This window comes from Rhinolophus ferrumequinum, chromosome 17, assembly GCF_004115265.2.
Source record: "Rhinolophus ferrumequinum isolate MPI-CBG mRhiFer1 chromosome 17, mRhiFer1_v1.p, whole genome shotgun sequence".
Taxonomy (NCBI): Eukaryota; Metazoa; Chordata; class Mammalia; order Chiroptera; family Rhinolophidae; genus Rhinolophus; species Rhinolophus ferrumequinum.
This window is the reverse complement of record NC_046300.1, coordinates 4,197,683-4,217,068: the sequence shown is the minus strand read 5'-3', so window position 1 is coordinate 4,217,068 and position 19,386 is coordinate 4,197,683. Positions and strand designations below refer to the sequence as shown.

The following is a 19,386-nucleotide window of genomic DNA, read 5'->3' as shown; positions in this document are numbered from 1 at the left end:
TCTCCTTTGTTTTAACCAGGGTCTTATTTTAACATTAGAGAAGCTTTAGTCTAAAGAGATTAATTGTCCAAACAAATTACCAAAGGTCTCCGATGATTTCAATATGCCTCTACTACTCTAGTTTTATTTTTTACTCAAGACTCTTGGTTGCGACCGAAAGAAATCCAACTTCTGTTAACTTGAATAATAAAAGGGGATGTGTTAGCTCACAGAACTTTGAAGTCAAGGCTTACAATGGCTTCAGGCACAGCTGTCTCTCCCTCACTTCTGTTTCTCGCTGTGGATCTCGTATTTTCCTATAGAATATAGTGTTTTTCCATGTAGCGGGGAAGATGGTGCCAGCAGTATTTGATTTATAGCCTTGGCTCAGTGATGAGAAATCCAAGCCCTTCGTCCATCAGCTCTAGGTCGTTAGGGAGACGACTTTGTTTGACCTATTTGCAGCACATGTCCAGTCCCAAGGGCGGGAAGGCAGAGCGCTGTGATCGTCAGTCCTGTTACAGTCACACGTTTAAATGGGGGGAGGCGTTGTTAAGTTTAGATGCTGATTTTACAGCTCATTTTTATTTATTTATTTATTTATTTTTGCTTACATATGCATAAAATATCACTTTTAAAAAAGGAACATTTTCACTGTCTGAATAAGATGGTCATGTAAATAAGTACTGACCCCAATAGCAAGGTTTAGTAAGTTTATCGCTTTATTATCATTTGCATGTCACAACATCTCTTGGGGTGGGTAGGGCTCGAGTCATTCTCAATTTTGCATTTGAGGAAACTGAAGCTCAGAGACGTACGAAATTAGGTAGTACCCTTAAGGCAAGCTACGCAGAAAAGCAAAAGTTATTTTGTCCATTTTGGAAGTTAACATTTTATGGGTAGGAATGAAGTATCAAAATAAAAGTACAGTGCATGCTCCACCATCCTGATGAAGATGTAAAATTCTCTTACGGCTTTGATTTTAAGGGTTGATTTAGGTTGTTCAATTCTAATAATAGTCAATTAACTATAACTTCCATTTGGAGAGGAAATGGTGTGAAAGAGCAGACGTATCTGTTTACCTGTGGCGAGACAGGAGTGCATCTATAATTTGGCAAAATCCCTTCATGGGTAGAGCTGTAAAGGGACCCTGAGCTGGAAACAAGCATTTGAGCACATCGTAGGTGTCCAGTTTATTCTGCCGGCTTCTCCAGCTGGCTGTGGATACAGCCTGAGTGTTAGTTAATATCCACAGCAGAAAAGAAACAAGGATTAAAACAAAACTCTTCCCACTCAGATGTGTTCTTCTTGCAGTCTTACCCACCTGTGTCAATGGCTCAAGCCAGAAACACGACCCTCTCCGTCTTCCCTAATCTTATCTAGGCTAGAAGCTGCTCATCTAAGCGCGGTCTTTAAGTGTACATTCCGATTTGACCTCTTGTCTCCATTTTTCTCTTCTCATCCTGATCCAAACCTCATTATCTCCAGCCTCGATTATTGATATCCTAACTGGTACTTCGTACCTCCAATTCTGCGTCCCATTATTCTTAGAATAGAGTCTAAATGTCTTCTCTTGGCTTACTACTCTCTGACCTTATCTGCCACTGCTCTCTTCCCTGCTATGTGGGCTCCAGACACAGTCGCCCTATTTTTATACTTCTAATACACTGAACTCAAGCTTATATTTGCCAAAATGCTTAGAAAAATGCTGTATCTTCTGTCTGAAATTCTTTATGTTTAGTTACGTCCATTGCAACCTCATTCTTGCCCTTAAGGTCTCAGCTTGGAGAAGCTTTTCTAAACCTCCCTTGACTATGGAAGCTAAACTAGCACCCCCTACCCTAATCATTTTCTGTAACGTCTGTCATAGCTTTGTAGCACTTACCATGCTGTGCAGTTATTTTGGTTATGTATTTTGCATTTGTTCTCTTTTTAAAATTACCAGAGCAGTGATCTTTTGTTTCTGTGTTATTCAATTCTGTAACTATTATCACCTAGAAGGTGCCGGGTATAGTAGGTGCTCAATAAATATTAGTCGAATATTTCCAGGCACCTAACAAGACAGAAACGATCACGACCTTCATGAAACATATCCTTCTTTAGTCAGTTACACTCACATGTTTTTAAGTGTTATGACATTTTGAAAGTGTTCAGTGCCAAGAATATATGAAAGTAACTTGGTATTCCCAGGTACTTGAATTAAATTCACACTTCTGTTTTCACTGATTGATCTTCCTTCCTGCTGATTTTAGCGATTATTCTGCTGACAGGCTAGGCAACGTGTTAGAACAATACAAAGGCTTTCGTATTCAGGTCCAGAGCTGTCATAGTCTATTGATGTTGGATGTGTGGATGATACTTAATACAAAATAAAAAGCTCTATAGGTTTCTCACTTTTCAAAATATGCTTTCGGTGAGTCAGAGTAAGAGATCAGAAAGATTTTTAGATAAGCCTATTATTGAACTAATAATATGAGAGCTGAAAAGTGAGCCAATCTGTAGTTTTCTTTCTGGCTTTACAATGGTGTTTCATTATTCACAAATAACCTTTCTGAACATTTTGATGCACTTTATAAAAATAGGGTTTGAAATAGTACTTAAACATTCAGTTTGGTGATCTGTCAGAAGTGAACAACAGTTTTTGTCTCATCATTAATGTGTGTTCATTACAACAATTTGAAATGCCTTTTTTTGATGTGATTGTAACTCTTGACAGTTCAATCTGAGGTACATTTCACGTTTAAAAGTCTTCTCTTGCCACAATTTGGTAGCAAAGTTAGAGCAATCATTTTTTTATAACTCAATGTTGCTCTACTTTTTATTTTAAATTATGCTTTTTTTGAGGTAAAATGTGCTTAAAACACTGCCATATTCTTTAATCAAAAATGTATTAAGCAAAAAACAATGTATTAAGCATGTCTAGGATTAAAGCTGCATTCTCTTGATTCATTCAGGGTGTTTTGGCCGAGTCACTGAAATAAAAAACTATATAACCTTGAGTGCCTCTTGGATTCCAGAAGCATTAATTCATGTCCTCACACTCTAGCACTTTAAGGTAAGCAGTTTTCCATTTCCATCTTTCAGTACCTTTTCTTTTTCTTGAAACTGTGTTGTTGATTCTTAATCCTTTATCTTAGCAATAGCTTCTGCACCTGTCAGTTTCCGGACCCATGGCGTGCATCTTTGTATCTTCCATCCATCAGTCAAGGGACCGTGGGTTCTTCCACATTCTGAGCCTGCCCTGCCATTTCTCTTACGTCCAGTGTTTCACTTCCCTGATTTTAACTGTGGTGTCCTAGCACGTGAAGATGGCTCTTTAGAACAAACCATTTTAGCCTCCTAAACTATAATGTTAGCACGTGCTAAAAAGGGGGCTTGTAAGAACAAGTATAGGCTCACTCTAGCTTTGTTGATCAGATTCAATAAAGTCGTGAGCTTATAGCGAATGCCAGTGTCAAGAACTTTGAATTGGTGAGTTTGAAAGACAGTTAAAGACAATTGACTTAATTCTTATTCTGTTAATTGTGTTTCTACTGGAACTGACTCAGTGGTTTGAATGGCACTTGGACATTTCTTGAGGACAGACTTACAATGCTTATTTGTACTTCAGGTTGGGATACTCCCTTTGGGGTTGATGCTGGAGGATAGCAGATTGAGAGGCTGAGTTATAAGTTCCGCTGGTTCTTTTGGAAATAAGATTCCATAGGTAAGAATGAGGATGATAATGGTGGTGGAGCTGCCATCCTGGCAGTGAGCCAGAACCCTTTCCAGTTCTTTATTTAACCTTATGACAAATCCATGCGGTAAATTCTATTCTTACCCTTCTTATAAGATGAGGAAACTAAGACAGTGTAAGGGACTTGTAGACACCAGGCAGTAAGTCGTGCTGATGAGATTCCACCTTAAGTCTGTTATTTCCAGAGTTTGCTTTTAAAAAGTTGTCTTAAAGTTTTAGAGCAGTTTTTGGTTCACAGGCAAAATTGAGAGGGACATACACAGATTTCCCATATGCCCCCTGCCCCCACACGCACAGCCTCCCCCATTGTCAAAATCCCCCCGGATGGTACGTGTGTAACAATCAGTGAACCTACACGGACATGTCGTTATCACCCAGAGTCCATAGGTTACATTTCTGTTCATTCACCCTTGGTGGTGTACATTCCATGGGTTTTAACAAATGTGTAGTGACATGTGTCTATCATTATGGCTTCAAGCACTGAATCTATAGGTCAATTTGGGAAGAACTGACATCTTGACAATAGAGGGACTTCCTACCCATGAACGTGAATTCTCTCTCCATTTCTTTTTTCCTCTTGTTTGATTTCTTTTTATCAGAGCTTGGTAGTTTTTCTTGTATAGATCTTTTTTAAACTGGCAGTAGTCTTTTATTTAGTATATAATCTAATGACTTTTAGTATATTTACAGAGTTGTACCACCATCATCAGTCTTGAAGATATTAATATCCTTTAAATTATTCCTGGGTAATAATTAGCAATAGCAGCAGTCATTGAGTACTGACTCAGGAGCAAGCATGTTACATGTAATTTATTTCTTTCAATTCTCTCAATAATCCTATGAGGGGTATTGGTGACCTTCTCTTATAAATGAAATACTGAGATGCAGAGAATTTGCCCAAAGTAATGGTAGTCATAGAACTAGTGTTAACACCCAGATGTTCTCTTTCTGGAACCTGCACACTTAACTACATTATAGTAGTTCCCCTTATCTATGGGGGATACATTTTAAGACCCCCAGTGGATGCCTGAATCTGCAAATACTATCAAACCCTGTGTATACTATATTTTTTCCTATCTTGTCTAGGTATTATACATATCTGGTTAGATTTATACCCAAGTATTTCCTTTTTGGGGTGTTAATATAAATGTTGTTGCATTTTTAATTTCAAATTCCACTTGTTCATGCTGGTATATAGGAAAATGTTCAACTTTTGTGTATTAGCCTTGTATCCTGCAACCTTGCTATAATCGGTTTTTAGTTCCAGGAGTTTTTCCATCGATTCTTTCAGATTTTCTTTGTAGATCAGCGGTGTCCAAACTTTTTTCAATGTTTTACACTGAGGGCCCTATGCGGTAAAATACACAAACAGCCGGGCGCTCACTCGAGGTGAAGTACGTATTGCTCACCTGGTTTATTTAAGTAAACTAAATATATTTTTGGAATTTGCCGCGGGCCAATTAACAATGGATCACGGGCTGCAGTTGGCCCGCGGGCTGCAGTTTGGACACCCCTGATGTAGACAATTGTGTTATCTGAAACATAGACAGTTTTATTTCTTCCTTCCTTGTCTCTATACCTTGTCCTTTCTTGCCTCATGGGATTAGCTAGAATTTCCAGTGTGATGTTGAAAAGAAGTGGGGAGAGGACCTTGCCCTGCACCTGATCTGAATTGGAAAGCTTTGAGTTTCCCGCATTAAAAGATCTCAGCATGATGTTAGCTGTAGGTGTTTTGTAGATATTCCTTATCAAGTTGCAGAAGTTCTCCTTTATTCCTAGTTTCCTGAGAGTTTTAATCAAGAATGAGTGATGGATTTTGCCAAATGCATTTTATGCATCTATTGATCTGAGTATGTGATTGTTTTAGCCTGTTGATGTGATAGATTGATTTTCAAATGTTGAGCCCTTCTTGCTAGAGCTCGTCATTTAGCCACTTTACAATAAGATCCCACTGAGCTGTGTAAGAGTCACCCTGGTTTATAAGTCACTCTAGTCTATACCAAACAAAAAGTCTTTCCTTTGTACAATGTCTAAAAGACCATCACCATGGTCTTAGATGCTTTTGATGGTGTAAGTACAGAATCTCAGTACATGATATGTAAATCTCTGGAGCTTGACCCTTTGTGTTATTTTCAACATAACATTTCTAGGCATAAGTACTGAGGGCCCTAAAAATAACTCAGAGGAGAACCTTACGATAATTTTATCTACAGATAGCTAAGCAAACTAAGATATAAACATTTCATATGTATTTCCTACTCTTTACCTCTGTCTCTGTCTTTGTCTTTCTTTCTCTCTATTTACTAATAGATTAAATAAAGTGTAATATATTTAAACTATTTTCTAATAGATTATATATGTAAAGTGTAATATATTTAAACTATAATATATACTCAGTTGGCCAGGTTCTGTTGTTTACAGACATGTCCTTCATGTAGGATGTCCTTTTGCTGATCACTATTTTATTTGGTGTCAGGATAACCTATAAGTGTTCATTTTAGGAGATTTAAAACCAAAGTACCCAGGTGAACACCCACACTTAGCAAATAAACTTCATGGATATACATCGAGTACAAACTTCATTCTTGGCTTCAGCTTGCTTTCATACACCTGTGTTCCTTATGCTCCATCTTTGTTTATTTTGCTCTTTTTGGCAGTCTTTTAAAACTAAAACAATATACATAAACAACAAAACATATATATCCATATTTGATTTCAGTATTTATGTTTTACATTATTCATGAACTATTTAGAGATACATTTAATACTCTTAGCTTGAAAATAGTCACTTGCCCAAGTGAGTAGAAAGAATGTTCCTTGCACTTGATTTGTTGTCTGTTTCTAGCCACAGGGTACAGTGAAATAGGGAAAAAGGGCAGAGTTGGCTTTTCATTTTAAAAATAATTTGCAAGGCTGTAAATTCTATGGCATGTAATATTTCTAAAGCTGTTAATAGTCTGCTTAAAATGAAATTGTTTTTTCATCCTTGACTATTCTGAAGAAGTGGATACAATGTCTGAAAGCATTTCTATGAAAAAAAACTTAGTTTTCCTTACAAATGTAGTGGGCAGCAGTGTACAAGTAGTAAATGTGTCATAATTGAGGAAGAAGAGCTAACGGCTATTTTCTGTTTCAACAAGAATTTATGAAGTGTTGGATTTTCCCTAAGGAGCTAATTATTTGCTGAGATTACTATGGTAGCAGATTTTACAAGAAGGTCAAGATCTCTGTAAATAGCCATGAAACAACTAGAGATGTTATTTCAATGCAGCACTGAAACCATATGAACCAACGTGTTTTTTAAAAATGACTGAATGCAAATGGTTATTTTAACCATGAAGAATTTTCAAGTAAAATATTTAATAGTTCTTATGAAGAAATATTTAAAATGTTTCTGGTTCTCTGGTTCCTTGGCCTACTGTTAAAAAGACAGTAACGTAATTTTCCAATCGTCATGTAGAGTTCATATTCTTCATGGAAGTTGACTTCTTTATCTGTAAGGTATGAAAAATTGTAGCAATGGTCGTGCATACTACACGGTATATTGATGCCTTCTTAAAATGCTGTCTTTGGGAATATTCCATGCGTCATAGGTGTTTTCATGAGCTCGTTATGTCCTTTCTAGGATGTGTGTCCTGGTAGGAGACATTTCTGTTCCTTGCCTGCCCCCGACAAGCATTCATTCTCTCTTCTGAGGAGAGACCCAGGTTTCTGTGTCTACATGCTTTGGGCGGGCCTGACTCCACCTTCTGACTCCAAAGGCGTGAAAACCCACATTGAGCCAAAGAGAAACCCACGTGCTATGTCAGGCATGGACCCAAACCGGGGCATGCTGAGGGAGCGTCAGTTCGGCACATTTTGTCGGAATGTCTGGAAAGAGGTGCTTTCTCTCCACTAGGTTGCTAAGCTGAGATGGTCGAGGTGGGAAACTGCAATGTGGATGGACCCTCCTGAGAATACTGTGTAGCAGAGCCCTAAAATGGAAAAAGAGGGTGTCCGGTCATCCTTTGATCCCCTGGATCGGCTATGCCTGTAGCCGGAGGTACCCCTGGATTGCCTGGGTACCCGAGCCACTATTTTACCTTATTGTGCTTAAACTAGTTTGATTTGTGGTTGTGTCGTTTACCAAAATCTGGAGGGTTCAGATTGGATCTGTGGGTTCTAGTAGGTGATTTAATATAAGATATAGTATCACTACGGTGAGGTCTATGTATAACTTGTGGAGGGCATTATTGAGGCAATTATCCCGATGAGTCAAGTAAAAATATCCTTAATTATTTATTTCCCACCACATTATTTGCATTTAAAAAAATCAATTTTAAATAGAATAATCTAACTTTAATATTACTCTTGGATGAACAAAAGAAAAAGAGCAGCAAGATAAAGCATCAAGAGCACTAGGTTAAAAGTGGGAAAATGAACTCTGCTGGGCGGGTTTTAAAGGAAGTAGTTTAAAAGCATAGGGAGGGGCTGTACTGGCAGCCAGCATACGACATGGATGTCTGCATCAGCGGACACCTGCTTTTGTGTGCTTTTGATTCCTCTCCATTCTCCTTAATATGCTTTCACATCTTAGTGGTAACTTAATTTTTTAAACCATTAGCACAATTTCCTACAAACCTTTCTGTTTCAGAATATTTTTACGGTCTCCTTTTGTGATGAGGACTTAATAATTTAGTTAGATCTAGGAATCTTCCTTGCCTCTCTCTTTGCTCTGCAGGATTTACATAAAGTGGGAGTTATCTGTCTTTTAAGTGTTGTGGAGACTCCAGGTACAGAGTCTCAGTGGTATCTCTGATTGACCCAGAGAAGTTGGAACTACCTGGATTTATCTGGGAATATTATTCGGTCCTAACAGGATAGTGTTATAGAAGCGTCATCCATGAGACAAGGTCCTTAGATCTTTGAAAAGAGATAGCAAAAGCTCTCCTTTTATGCCTCTCTTGATAATGTCCCCAACTCTGCTTCTTTTTGTGGGATGTGGTTTGTTAAGGTTATGGTTGAGGGAAGGGCACAGAACTGGGAGTGGATTGGGAAGGATGTTTGTATGTGTAATAGGATTATATGTGTGTGTACACACACACACACACACACTGCACATAGTAGCATCTTTCCATATATATACATTTATTACATCTTTATATATACTGTTACATATACATATGCGTATATGTAATATATACCTATGAGTGTGTGTGTGTGTGCGTGTGTATGTATGTATATATATGCACACACACACACACACGCACCTTTTCACACACACCCCTTTTTATGTGTTACTCCTTTGCTTAGGGTTTGTGATGTGACCCTGTCTGCACATATGTAATAATATGAAGGAAGTTTCTTAAGTATCTGAAAACTGTATGTGTCATTTGTGTATTTATCTGTTGCCTGCTGACCACTTGGTGGTCAAAACTACTGAGCCATGCCTGTTACTGGTAACAGGTTCTATTCTTGGCTTTTTTTTTTTTAATCTGGCTCTGTGACCTTGGGCGACACACTTTACTTATCTGGATATTTGCCACAAAGATATTTTCAGTTCTAAATTTTTTATTCTCTGAGAATTTTTTAGGTCATTCTAATATTAACACCAGAAATATTTTGGGCTGAGAAGTGTGGGTAGTAATATTATTTCACTTTCTTTAGCATTTTGCTCTGGCATCATTATCTAACACTGTTCTCCATACTTTGGGGAAGACAGAGCATTACATCACCACAGACGTTCTAACTCGAGAGAAAACTGAGGAATGAGCCTATCATTCTGTGTGTTTGTTAAGGAACATTCCAGTGGGTCGGAGAGCCCCTCTGAGGCATTTTGTTTACTTGTGAGAAAAGTGGTCCTTCATGTAACTCCCACCTTGAGTTCTCTCACCTTGGTGATCTCCAAATGTAAACAGTAGCAGGTTCCTTTAATGTTGCCACGTGTTAAAGAGATAGACCAGCTCCTGAGAATAACTTGTGCGTATTGGCGACATGTTTGACAATAACATAGCATTTCCTAGAAGACTTCTGTCTTCTGGATCTCACATTGATTTTTTTAACTCCCACCATTTTGTTTCTTTGCAAGTATCCTGCAGATTTCTTCTCAATATTATCAGGGATATGTGAGAGACCCAGTATATCTCCAGTAATATTATTTGTGTTGTCTTTCTCTGAAAATGCAATGGAAAAACAGGTTCTATAACTTCACACAGTCTTTCAGATAGAATTAGAATACTAAAGAATTCTACTGTGTTTCCCCCAAAATAAGACCTCATTGGAAAGTAAGCCCTAGCATGATTTTTCAGGAGGACATTCCCTGTACATAAGCCCCAATGCGTCTTTTGGAGCAAAACTTAATATAAGACCCGGTCTTATTTTCAGGGAAACGCGGTAGTACAATTCTGTGTTCTAGCTGTAAAACAACCATTGCTAATCATCATTAATTAATAATGTTATAAATATTAAATTGAACATTCATAGTAAAAAATGTTATAAAGTGCTGAGGTCTGAGCGATCTGCTCTATGTCCACTCTCTTAACTGCATGAAAAAAAAAAGTATGCCAACTTCAGTATGTCCATAGTCAAGGTTTTAAATGTTTGGAAATAAATTAAAACAGGGTTGCTGATTTGTTCTGTACTAGGGACATTCTGGTATTTCTAGATTTGTAATAAATGTATATAGGATTTTTATTAAAAAATAATGTTAACTATTAAAAGAAAGAAGAGACACTTTCAAAATTGGTGCCACTAAATTGGTGTCATAAATTAGTAATTATTAGGACCTTGAGATTGTGAATGACACATATTTCAGGACAACTGATGAACAGAATCCTTCTGTGTGTCCTGTGCAAGATTTAGTGTTAGCTAAGGTAATCCGTTCTCTGGAGTAGAAGCCGTAGCTTCATCGTCATTTGCATAGAATGCTACAGCTAAATGGGACCTTATCAATTCCTGCGTTTTATAATGATGAACTGCCCGAAGGTAAAGTGATACATGACGTGAGATAAGCTCACAGATCTCCTAATAATCATTTATTTATTAACAAATAAATGAAAACCAGTTCTTCCCCTTCATGGAACGTTTTAAAGTAGGTGTCTTTGGGAGTCTCCCTTACTTAATGTTTTAGTGACAAATTGAAAACAGTGGTGTTTAATACAAAGCTACAAAAGCTACAAAAGATCAGTCTGTAACTAAGCTGGCATACGTAGATACCTATCTAGGCCAGGTATGACTTTTTTTTTTTTTTTTTTTTTTTTAATACCTGAAGCTCATTTGTTGAAAAAGGAAAATGTTTGGTTCTTTTCATTTCTCTTCCCTATATCTGGGAAAGTTGGTCATATTTCTTCAGATCTATGAGAGCTGACATCTATTTTAATGATTTTATTCAACATGAAATAACGAACTAGCGGGTGAATCCTAAAAAGGGCAATTTGTAATATACAGACATAAAAAGGATGATTTGAAGGCATCTTTTTTAGTGTTGTTCATTTGTTTGTTTATGTTGTGGATATTGCTAATTTGATAAGTATTTTACTTTTTAGCTTGTGAATTCGGTATGTTTAAAATCATTTTCTGTCTTCATGTGACTCTCTGTGCCTGTGTGTATTTTGTGTAGGATCTATTTATGGTAAATGAAACAACATATACTCAAAAAGTAAAATAAATATTGAAAAGGTCCAAATATATAGTGCAATTAATTTTCAAACAGTGAACATACCCGTTTCACCACCACCCGGATCAGAATAAAACATCAGCATTCTCGAAACCCTCCTCGTGTACCCTCCTAGTTCTCCTGTCTGCCATCGTTACTAGTTTTCCCTGTTTTTGACCTTTATTTGAATGGAGTCATACCTTAGGTACTCTTGCATGAGTGGCTGTATTAGTTTACATTTGTGACACGTATCCGTTGTCGCATGTCGTTGTGACTCCTTCATTCCCGTTGTTGTGTGGTCCTCGTTGCATGAATACACCTCAATGTATTGACCTGTTCTATTGCTGGATGTTTAGATTGTTTGGCTATTTAGAGCATACTGGTAGGACCATTGCCCACGTGTGTTTTGGTGCATAAACATGTATGTATTTCTGTTGGGTAAATACGTAGGTGTGAAAATGATGGGTCATAGGGTATGTGTGTGTTCAGTTGTTGTAAATACTGCTGAACAATTTTCAAATTTATATTTCCTTACAACAGTGTGAGAGTTGTAGTTGTTCCTCAACTTCATCAGCTCTTGTCATTGTCAGCGTTTAAATATTGTTGTTCTGTAATTACATAGTAGAAGTTCCTTGTGGTCTAAATTTGCAATTCCTTGATGACTATTTAAATAAAGTTCAACCCCTTTCAAATGTTTATTGACTGTTTAGATATCCTCTTTTGGAAAGTACGTGTTCAAATTTTATGCCCATTTTTTTTCTAATATCTTCTTTTTTGAGAGCATAAGCCCTTTCATATAAGATCTTTGCAGATTGTGCATATCCTGCAAAGAACTTTTCCTACTCTGTGGCTTGCCTTTTAAATACCTCTTTTGATGAACAGAGGTGCTTGATTCTGATGTAGTCCAATTCATCAATCTTTTTCTTTATGGTTAGTGCTTCCTGTGCCCTGTTTAAAAATCATTGCCTACTCCATAATTATGACTGTGCTTTCCTAGGATATATCCTAGAACTTTATTTAGACTCATAAACTATTCACATTCTATTCCCTTGCTCTATTTGTCTATCCTTCGTCCAAAACACACCATTTTAATTGCTATCGTCTGTCTTAGTTCTTTATGTCTATCAGTATAAGTTCTCCAGCTTTGTTCTTTTTCACGATGTTCCTGGAGGTGGATTCTGGGAAGAGGGCAGAATAGGAAGCACCAGGAAGACGACTCTTCACCTGGAAAACAATTGCACTGGTGGACTCCGTCTGTTCTGGAACTCTGGCATCTATGGAAGGCTTACAACTTCCAGTGGGAAGGCCTGGATGGAGCAGTTGTGGTTAATATTGGTCAGTTGCAGCTTTTGGCACAGTAGCAGCTCTCCGTACTCCCCCTCCAGCCACTGGCTGGCACGCCACCTGCACACCACTTGCTGGAGCCGGGGTGGGCAGCTGGAGCTATCAGGGATCTGCGCTCTGATCTCTGCTTTCTGCTTTTGATCACAGAGGGCAGTCAATCAGGCAGGTAGCCATGGGTCTTCCACCTTCCCTCATTGTTGCAGGATCCTCCCTCTCTGGATGAAGAGCCTTCCAGGGGATTTGAAGGGCTGGTGCCCTTTCCTCTCCACCCCTTCATTTTCTCTTTCTCTTTTGGGAGCCATGCACTAAAGAGTAGGACCCGAAAGCAAGCGCATATATGATACTAGAAAGTGACTGTGCATGTCCCGGGAGGGGCGCGTGTGTAAGAGACCTGAAAAGGCCAACATTTATACTCCAGGCTGATCCTTGGCACAGAGACCATCAAAAAAGAAAAGAAAAGGAAACGAAAGGAAAACAAAGAACCACAAAACCAAAAAACAGCGAAGCTTGGTGAAGGAGGAGAATCTCATTTTGAGAGTTAGCACATCATTAGATTAAAATATCCAGTTTTCAACAAAAAAGAATTTCAAGGCATACAAAGAAACCAGAAAGTACGGCCCATTCAAGGGAAAAAAGTAAACAGAAACTGTCCCTGAATAAAGATATTCCTGGATATTTTTGGCCTTTTGAATTTCTATATAAAATTCATAAGCAGCTTATTGATTTATGTTTTAAAAACACTTGCTGAGATCTTGGTTGGGATTGCATTGAGTCTGTAGACTAATTTAGGGATAATTGCTATTTTACAATGTTAAATCTTCTGGTCGATCAACACTGTACAGCTTTCCATTTAATATTATTTTCTTTATTTTATCTCAATAATGTATTTTAATATAACTTATTTTTTAGAGTAGTTTTAGATTCATAAAATTGAGTGGAAAGAACAGAGTTCTCCTATATCCCCCGCCCCCACCCACAGCCGCCCGTACGATTGACATCTTGAACCAGATGCTACATTTGTTATAATTGATGAACCTGTACTGACATGTCGTTATCACCCAAAGTCCATAGTTTACATTAGGGTGATTGGGGTACAGTCTGGGTGGTGTACATTCTGCGGATTTCACCAGATGTCCAATGACATGTAGGCACCATTGTCATATCATACATAAAAGTTTCATTGTCTTGAAAATTCTCTGTACTCTGACTATTTATCCCTTCCTCCCTTCTACCCCCTGGCAACCACTGATCTTTATCCTATCTCCATAGTTTTGCCTTTTCCAGAAGGTCATGTAGTTGGAATCATGCAGTATGTAACCTTTTCAGGTTGGTCTTTCGTTTACTAATATGAATTTACATTTTTACTCCATGTCATTTCATGGCTTGATAGCTCAGTTCTTCTTAGCACCGAATAACAGCGCTTCGTCTGCATGGACCACAATTTATGATCCGTTCACCTCCCGAAGGACATCTTCGTGGCTTCCAAGTTTCGTCAATTATGAATAAGGCCGCTATAAACATCCACATACAGGTTTTTGTGTGGATATAAGTTAACAACTCATTTGAGTAAATACCAAGGAGCATAATTGCTGGGTTGTCTTGTAAGAGTGCTTAAGTTTGTAAGAAACTGCCAAAATGACTTCCAGACTGGCTGCACTATTTGTCATTCCCATCAGCAGTGAGTGAGAGTTCCTGTTGCTCCACGTCATCACCAGCATTTGGTGGTGTCAGTGTTTTGGATTTTGACCATGCTAATAGCTACGTAGTAGTATCTCATTATTGTTTTAATTTGCATTTCCCTGATGACATACATTGTTGAGCATCTTTTCATTCCTTATTTGCTATCTGTGTATCTTCTTTGTTGAACTGTTTATGAAGGTCTTTGGCCATTTTAAATTGGGTTGTTTGTTTTCTTATTATTGAGTTTAAGAGTTCTTTGTATACTTTGGATAATAGTTCTTTATCAGATATGTCTTTTATAAATATTTTCTTCTGGTCTATGGCTTGTCTTCTCATTCTCTCAACAGTGTCTTTTGCAGATCATACATTTTTAATTTTAATAGCCCAGCTTTTCAGTGATGTCTTTCATGGATTATACCTTTGGTTTTTATCTAAAAAGTCATTACCATACCCAAGGTCATCTATATTTTCTCCTATGTTATTTTCTAGGAGATTTATAGTTTTGCATTTTATGTTTAAGTCTATAATCAATTTTGAGTTAATTTTTGTAAAAAGTGTAAGATCTGTGTCAAGATTAATTTTCTTTTGCATGTATATGTCTAGTTGTACCAGTAGTATTTGTTGAAAAGTTTCTCTTTTCTCTGTTGTATTACTTTTGCTCCTTTGGCAAAGATCAGTCAACTATATTTATGTGGGTCTGTTTCTGGAATCTACAGTCTGTGGCATCGATCTATTTGTCTGTTCTTTCGTCAATACCACTCTACTTTGACTACTGGGTTTTTATTGAATGTTTTTAAATGTAAGTAATTTTTGCTCTTATCTTCATTATTGTCTTTCTCATACTTTTTGTGGGGTATTATTTGATGTTTGTTTGTCTAATTTCTTCGGATGAATCTTAAATCACTAATGTTCAGCTATTCTTCTTTTCAAAGAAATGCATTCTAAGACTAAAAATTTTTTTGAGCACAGCTTTATCTCCATTCCACATATTTTTCTTTGTCTAGAAATATTTTTAATTTGCTTTCATTTTTGAAGGATATTTTTGCTCGAAATTGGTGTATAGGTCGTAAGTTCCTTTATTATAGCACGTCAAATATGTCATTCAGTTGTTTTTCTTGGATCCTGTCACTTATTTTGAGAAGTCACCTTTCAATATTATTGTTGTTTCTCTGACAGTAATGTGTCATCTTTCTCTAGAAGCTCTTAAGATTTTCTCTTTGCTTTTTCCCTCCTTTTATTAGCAGTTTCACCATGATGTGCCTAGTAAGATATTCTTTGAAGTTACCCTTCTGGGAATTTTTGTACTTCTTGAATTTATGGGTTGATGTCTGTCATTAGTTTGGGGAAATTCTCAGCCATTATCTCTTCACATTTGGGGGCTCTCCTTTCTTCTCTTTCCTCTTCCCTTCTAGGATGCAGTTACATTGTGTTAGACCTCCTCACTGTGTCTCCTAGAGCGTATTAAAGGTGCCCACAGATTCTTTACTCTTCCCATCAAGGGATGGAATCTGTCTCTCCCTACCCTCCCGCCTTGGAGTCTGGACTGGCCCTGTGACTTGATTTCACTGTGACCACCTCATCTCTGCGGCCAGTGATACACAAAGTAGGATCCCTGGACCAGCAGACTTAGCCTCACCTGAAACTTGTTAAAAATGCCTGGTTTTGAATCTACCCTAGACCTACTGAAGTAGAAACTCTGGACGTAGGGCACAGTGAGTGTTTCTGGACAAATCCTCCGGAGGATTTTGATGCATGCTAAAGTTTTAGAATATGTAACTGTCCGAGGCGGTGGTCCAAGGCGTGGGCAGATAAAGTAAGCAGGACATTTGAGTCCTTCGCTATGATTGTATGAACCCCAGAAGTAAGAAGCCCTTCTTTCCTGATGGCATTGCTAAGGTGGTATAATATAACCCTGGAATTACTGGCAGCCATTGTCTTTCACTTTGTAGAAAAACCCCTCTGGAGTAGGAGAGAATGAGATTGACACACAGGCAAAATAAAGCCCAGACTACTCGGTTTGAAGCCTGAATCCAACTGCGCCCGAAGCCCCAGAGTAGCCCTTGACTTCTCAGTAATGTGAAGTATTTTCTCAAGCAAGTTTGGTTTGGTTTGTGCACTGACAGCTACAGTCTTGACTAATACGTGGGCAACCCTCCCCATTTCTTCTTCCAATGGAATCTCAGGCAGGGCCCCCAAGTGCAAAGCAGAGGGATGTAGAACTGCTCTGAATGGAGCAGATAGTCCTCAGGTCTTCCTCTGTGGCTTCTCCTGCCTCTCTCAGCCGCTTCTGGGGACGCTGCAGGGCAGCCTCAGAGCTCCAGGTGGTGCAGGTTAAATGAAAGCACCTGTAGTTGACCTTTTGTCTGTGACAAACCCCTTGTTTTGCCTGATTTTAGCTGCAGCTGTGACGGGAAGTTGCTGAAAATGGCCCAACTCTAGCATCCTGCTGTGTCTGTGCTTTTCTGTCCCAGGGCTCTCTCTCCAGTCAGTAGGTTTGCTTAGCACAGACAGCCTGAAAATTCATGGGAGTTCATACTTCTGGAGGCAGGCTTCTGCAGGGAGGGGTACAGAAGGGCCCTGGGCATCCATCCTGGGGGCACATTTCTGAGGTGCATTCTGTGTGATTGCAGGGAGCCTCAGGTAGGATGGTGTCCTCGCTACCTACAATAGTGACCAGATCTAAACGACATCTTTTGTTTTCTTCTTCCCTGCCTCCTCTCCCTGCTTCTTTGCTCCTATTTCTTGTTATTACTTCCCAAATAGACCTGCACCCAGTCTTTTTCTCAGGCTCTGATTTTGGGGAGACCCAAACTACGACATCAGTGTTATAAAGTATAGAACGTGTAACTTTGAATCTCAGCTCTGTGAGTCGGTTATGATGCGGCCGAACAGCTTCCCTTCTCTAGGCTCTATGTATGTCACTTCCAAAATGAGGAGGCAGAATCAGCTGCTTACGTAGTTCCTTCTGCTTCTGACTTCTTGGGTTCCTTCTAGCTCTGACTTTCATGTAAGTCCATGTACTGTGTTGGAAACAGAACAATTATACATGAAACCAGAATAATGAGGATGGCCAATTGGAATAGTCAGGCTCTTGAGGTTTTTCCCTTTTCCTTTTTCCATATTTTCCCCCAGAAGTATCCAGATGATCTGCCTCATTCTCCACCTTGATTGGTCTTTATAGATACAGACCCAGAAAAATATCCATAAGTCCCCTAAGCAGACCACACATAGCTATTTGACAGGCTAGATGCTCTCAGAAGCACTGACACTCACAGCCTTCTGTTTATGTAGGACATAAAGACTGAGAGGAAAAACAAGTGTAGGCTGAATATGACCAACTGTCTGGAGAACAAAAAGCAGCATAATTGTCTGAGTACTTTAGGGCTGGAGCCAAAACTACTTAACAAAAAATGACTTCAATTTCATATCGATTAAAAAAAAATGAAACATTACACCTGGGGATCCAGCTATAGATTTCAATCTTGTTTTCCTTGTTATTTGAGATAAATTGAAATCTATGCTAATGAACATAATCACGAAGGGAAAGTCCATTCTTTTAGCCACTAGAAATGACTGCTTTGAAACCTTATTTTTTTACACAGTGGTGGCTTCCAGTGGGACCTTAATGCATTGATTGTGTTGCTACCTGTTGAAGAAAAGAGAGGGAAGAGATGCTTGCTGACATGTGGGGTATAAAACTGAAAGGAATAAGACAAACAAACAAAGAAACAAAAACTCATAGACGCAGACAATCGTTTAATGGTTACCAGAGAGTAGGAAGGGGAGAGGGGTGGTAGAGGAGGGTAAAGAAGGTCAAATATATGGTGATGGAAAGAGAACTGAGTCTGGGTGGTGAACACACAATGTGATATATAGATGATATATTACAGAATTTTACACTTGAAACCTATATAACTTTACTAACCATTGTCACTCCAATGAACTTTAATTGAAAAAAAAAAAAAAACCAGGAAGCAGAAGGAGGTGGAGGCTGTGGCTCAGGGGACATTCCTGCGTATGATTGTCAGGGGAGAGAGGTGCCCCCTGCTCCCAAGGGCTTCCCTCCACAAGGCTGGTCTACAGGAAGAGAGGGTCAGCAGTTACCTTCCAACGCCGTTTAAGGGATGCTTCTGGGCTCATGTCTTTCAATATGCTTTTTCCATTTAGTCCTTGGTGTGTAAAATTTTGGGGAGACCTTCCTTTGCGAAGTAAAGAAAAACTAATGCAAAACACCTTGGAAAGGTGGTTGGGTTGAGTCCTGAGCTGGGAGTCAGGGGACAGAGCTCTTGCTTCTGCTGTGCAGATAATAAGCTTTGTGAATCCAGGTAGATCACTTAACCTTTCTGTGGCTTGGTCTCCACATCTCTAATACGAGTGGCTTCAGAAAAGATGATTCCTGTCGCATTTTGTAGCTCTAAAATCTGGATTACTTACTGATGGAAATTCATGCGAATGTCTAAATGACGGATATCATATTTTTCCCTTGGAGTGGATTTGATGAAAGGGGTAGACAAAAAGGGGTGAGCATCAGGGCGGGGAGCATCTGAAAGTGGCCAAGGATGGAGCAAGGACGCACTGCGCTGCTTACAATTTTATCTCTCATGTTTATTACCACCCCATCTGCAACACTGCATAAATGACATGAGTAGGAGCTTGGAATAATCTCAGACTGATGTCTTTCATTGAAAGGCGGACCGAGATTTTAGTTCTGCCTCTATCACTTCTCAGTGGCTACAGGAAGCTAGCTACCTAACAGCTCTGGGCCTCAATTTACACACCTATAAAATCAGGGTAAAAATACCTCCATTGTTAGTGTCAGATATCCCGATGAGTGATGATCGGTAGGAAGTAGTCACAAAGGAGGAAGATTGCAAGGTTCTCCAAGACAGTTTCGTCCTCTGGATGCCACTGTGTCTCCCTAGTACAGATCTGAGAGCGCCGCGGCCCGTGGGGTGTTAGTGTGAAAGACACAGAGTCATAAGGCATGCCAGTGCTGGGGCAATCACCCCAGCCA

At 38.9% G+C, this 19,386-nt stretch overlaps 1 long non-coding RNA gene across 1 annotated transcript in view; it reads left to right on the top strand.

The window, feature by feature from the left end:
* Window positions 1–2,929: 2,929 nt before the first annotated feature.
* The window catches only part of LOC117036883 (uncharacterized), a 167,987-nt gene continuing 151,530 nt past the window's right edge, over window positions 2,930–19,386 (top strand). The window contains exon 1 of the long non-coding RNA XR_004425453.1: window positions 2,930–3,034. This is a non-coding gene — a long non-coding RNA (uncharacterized LOC117036883). The remainder of the gene's footprint in view (window positions 3,035–19,386) is intronic.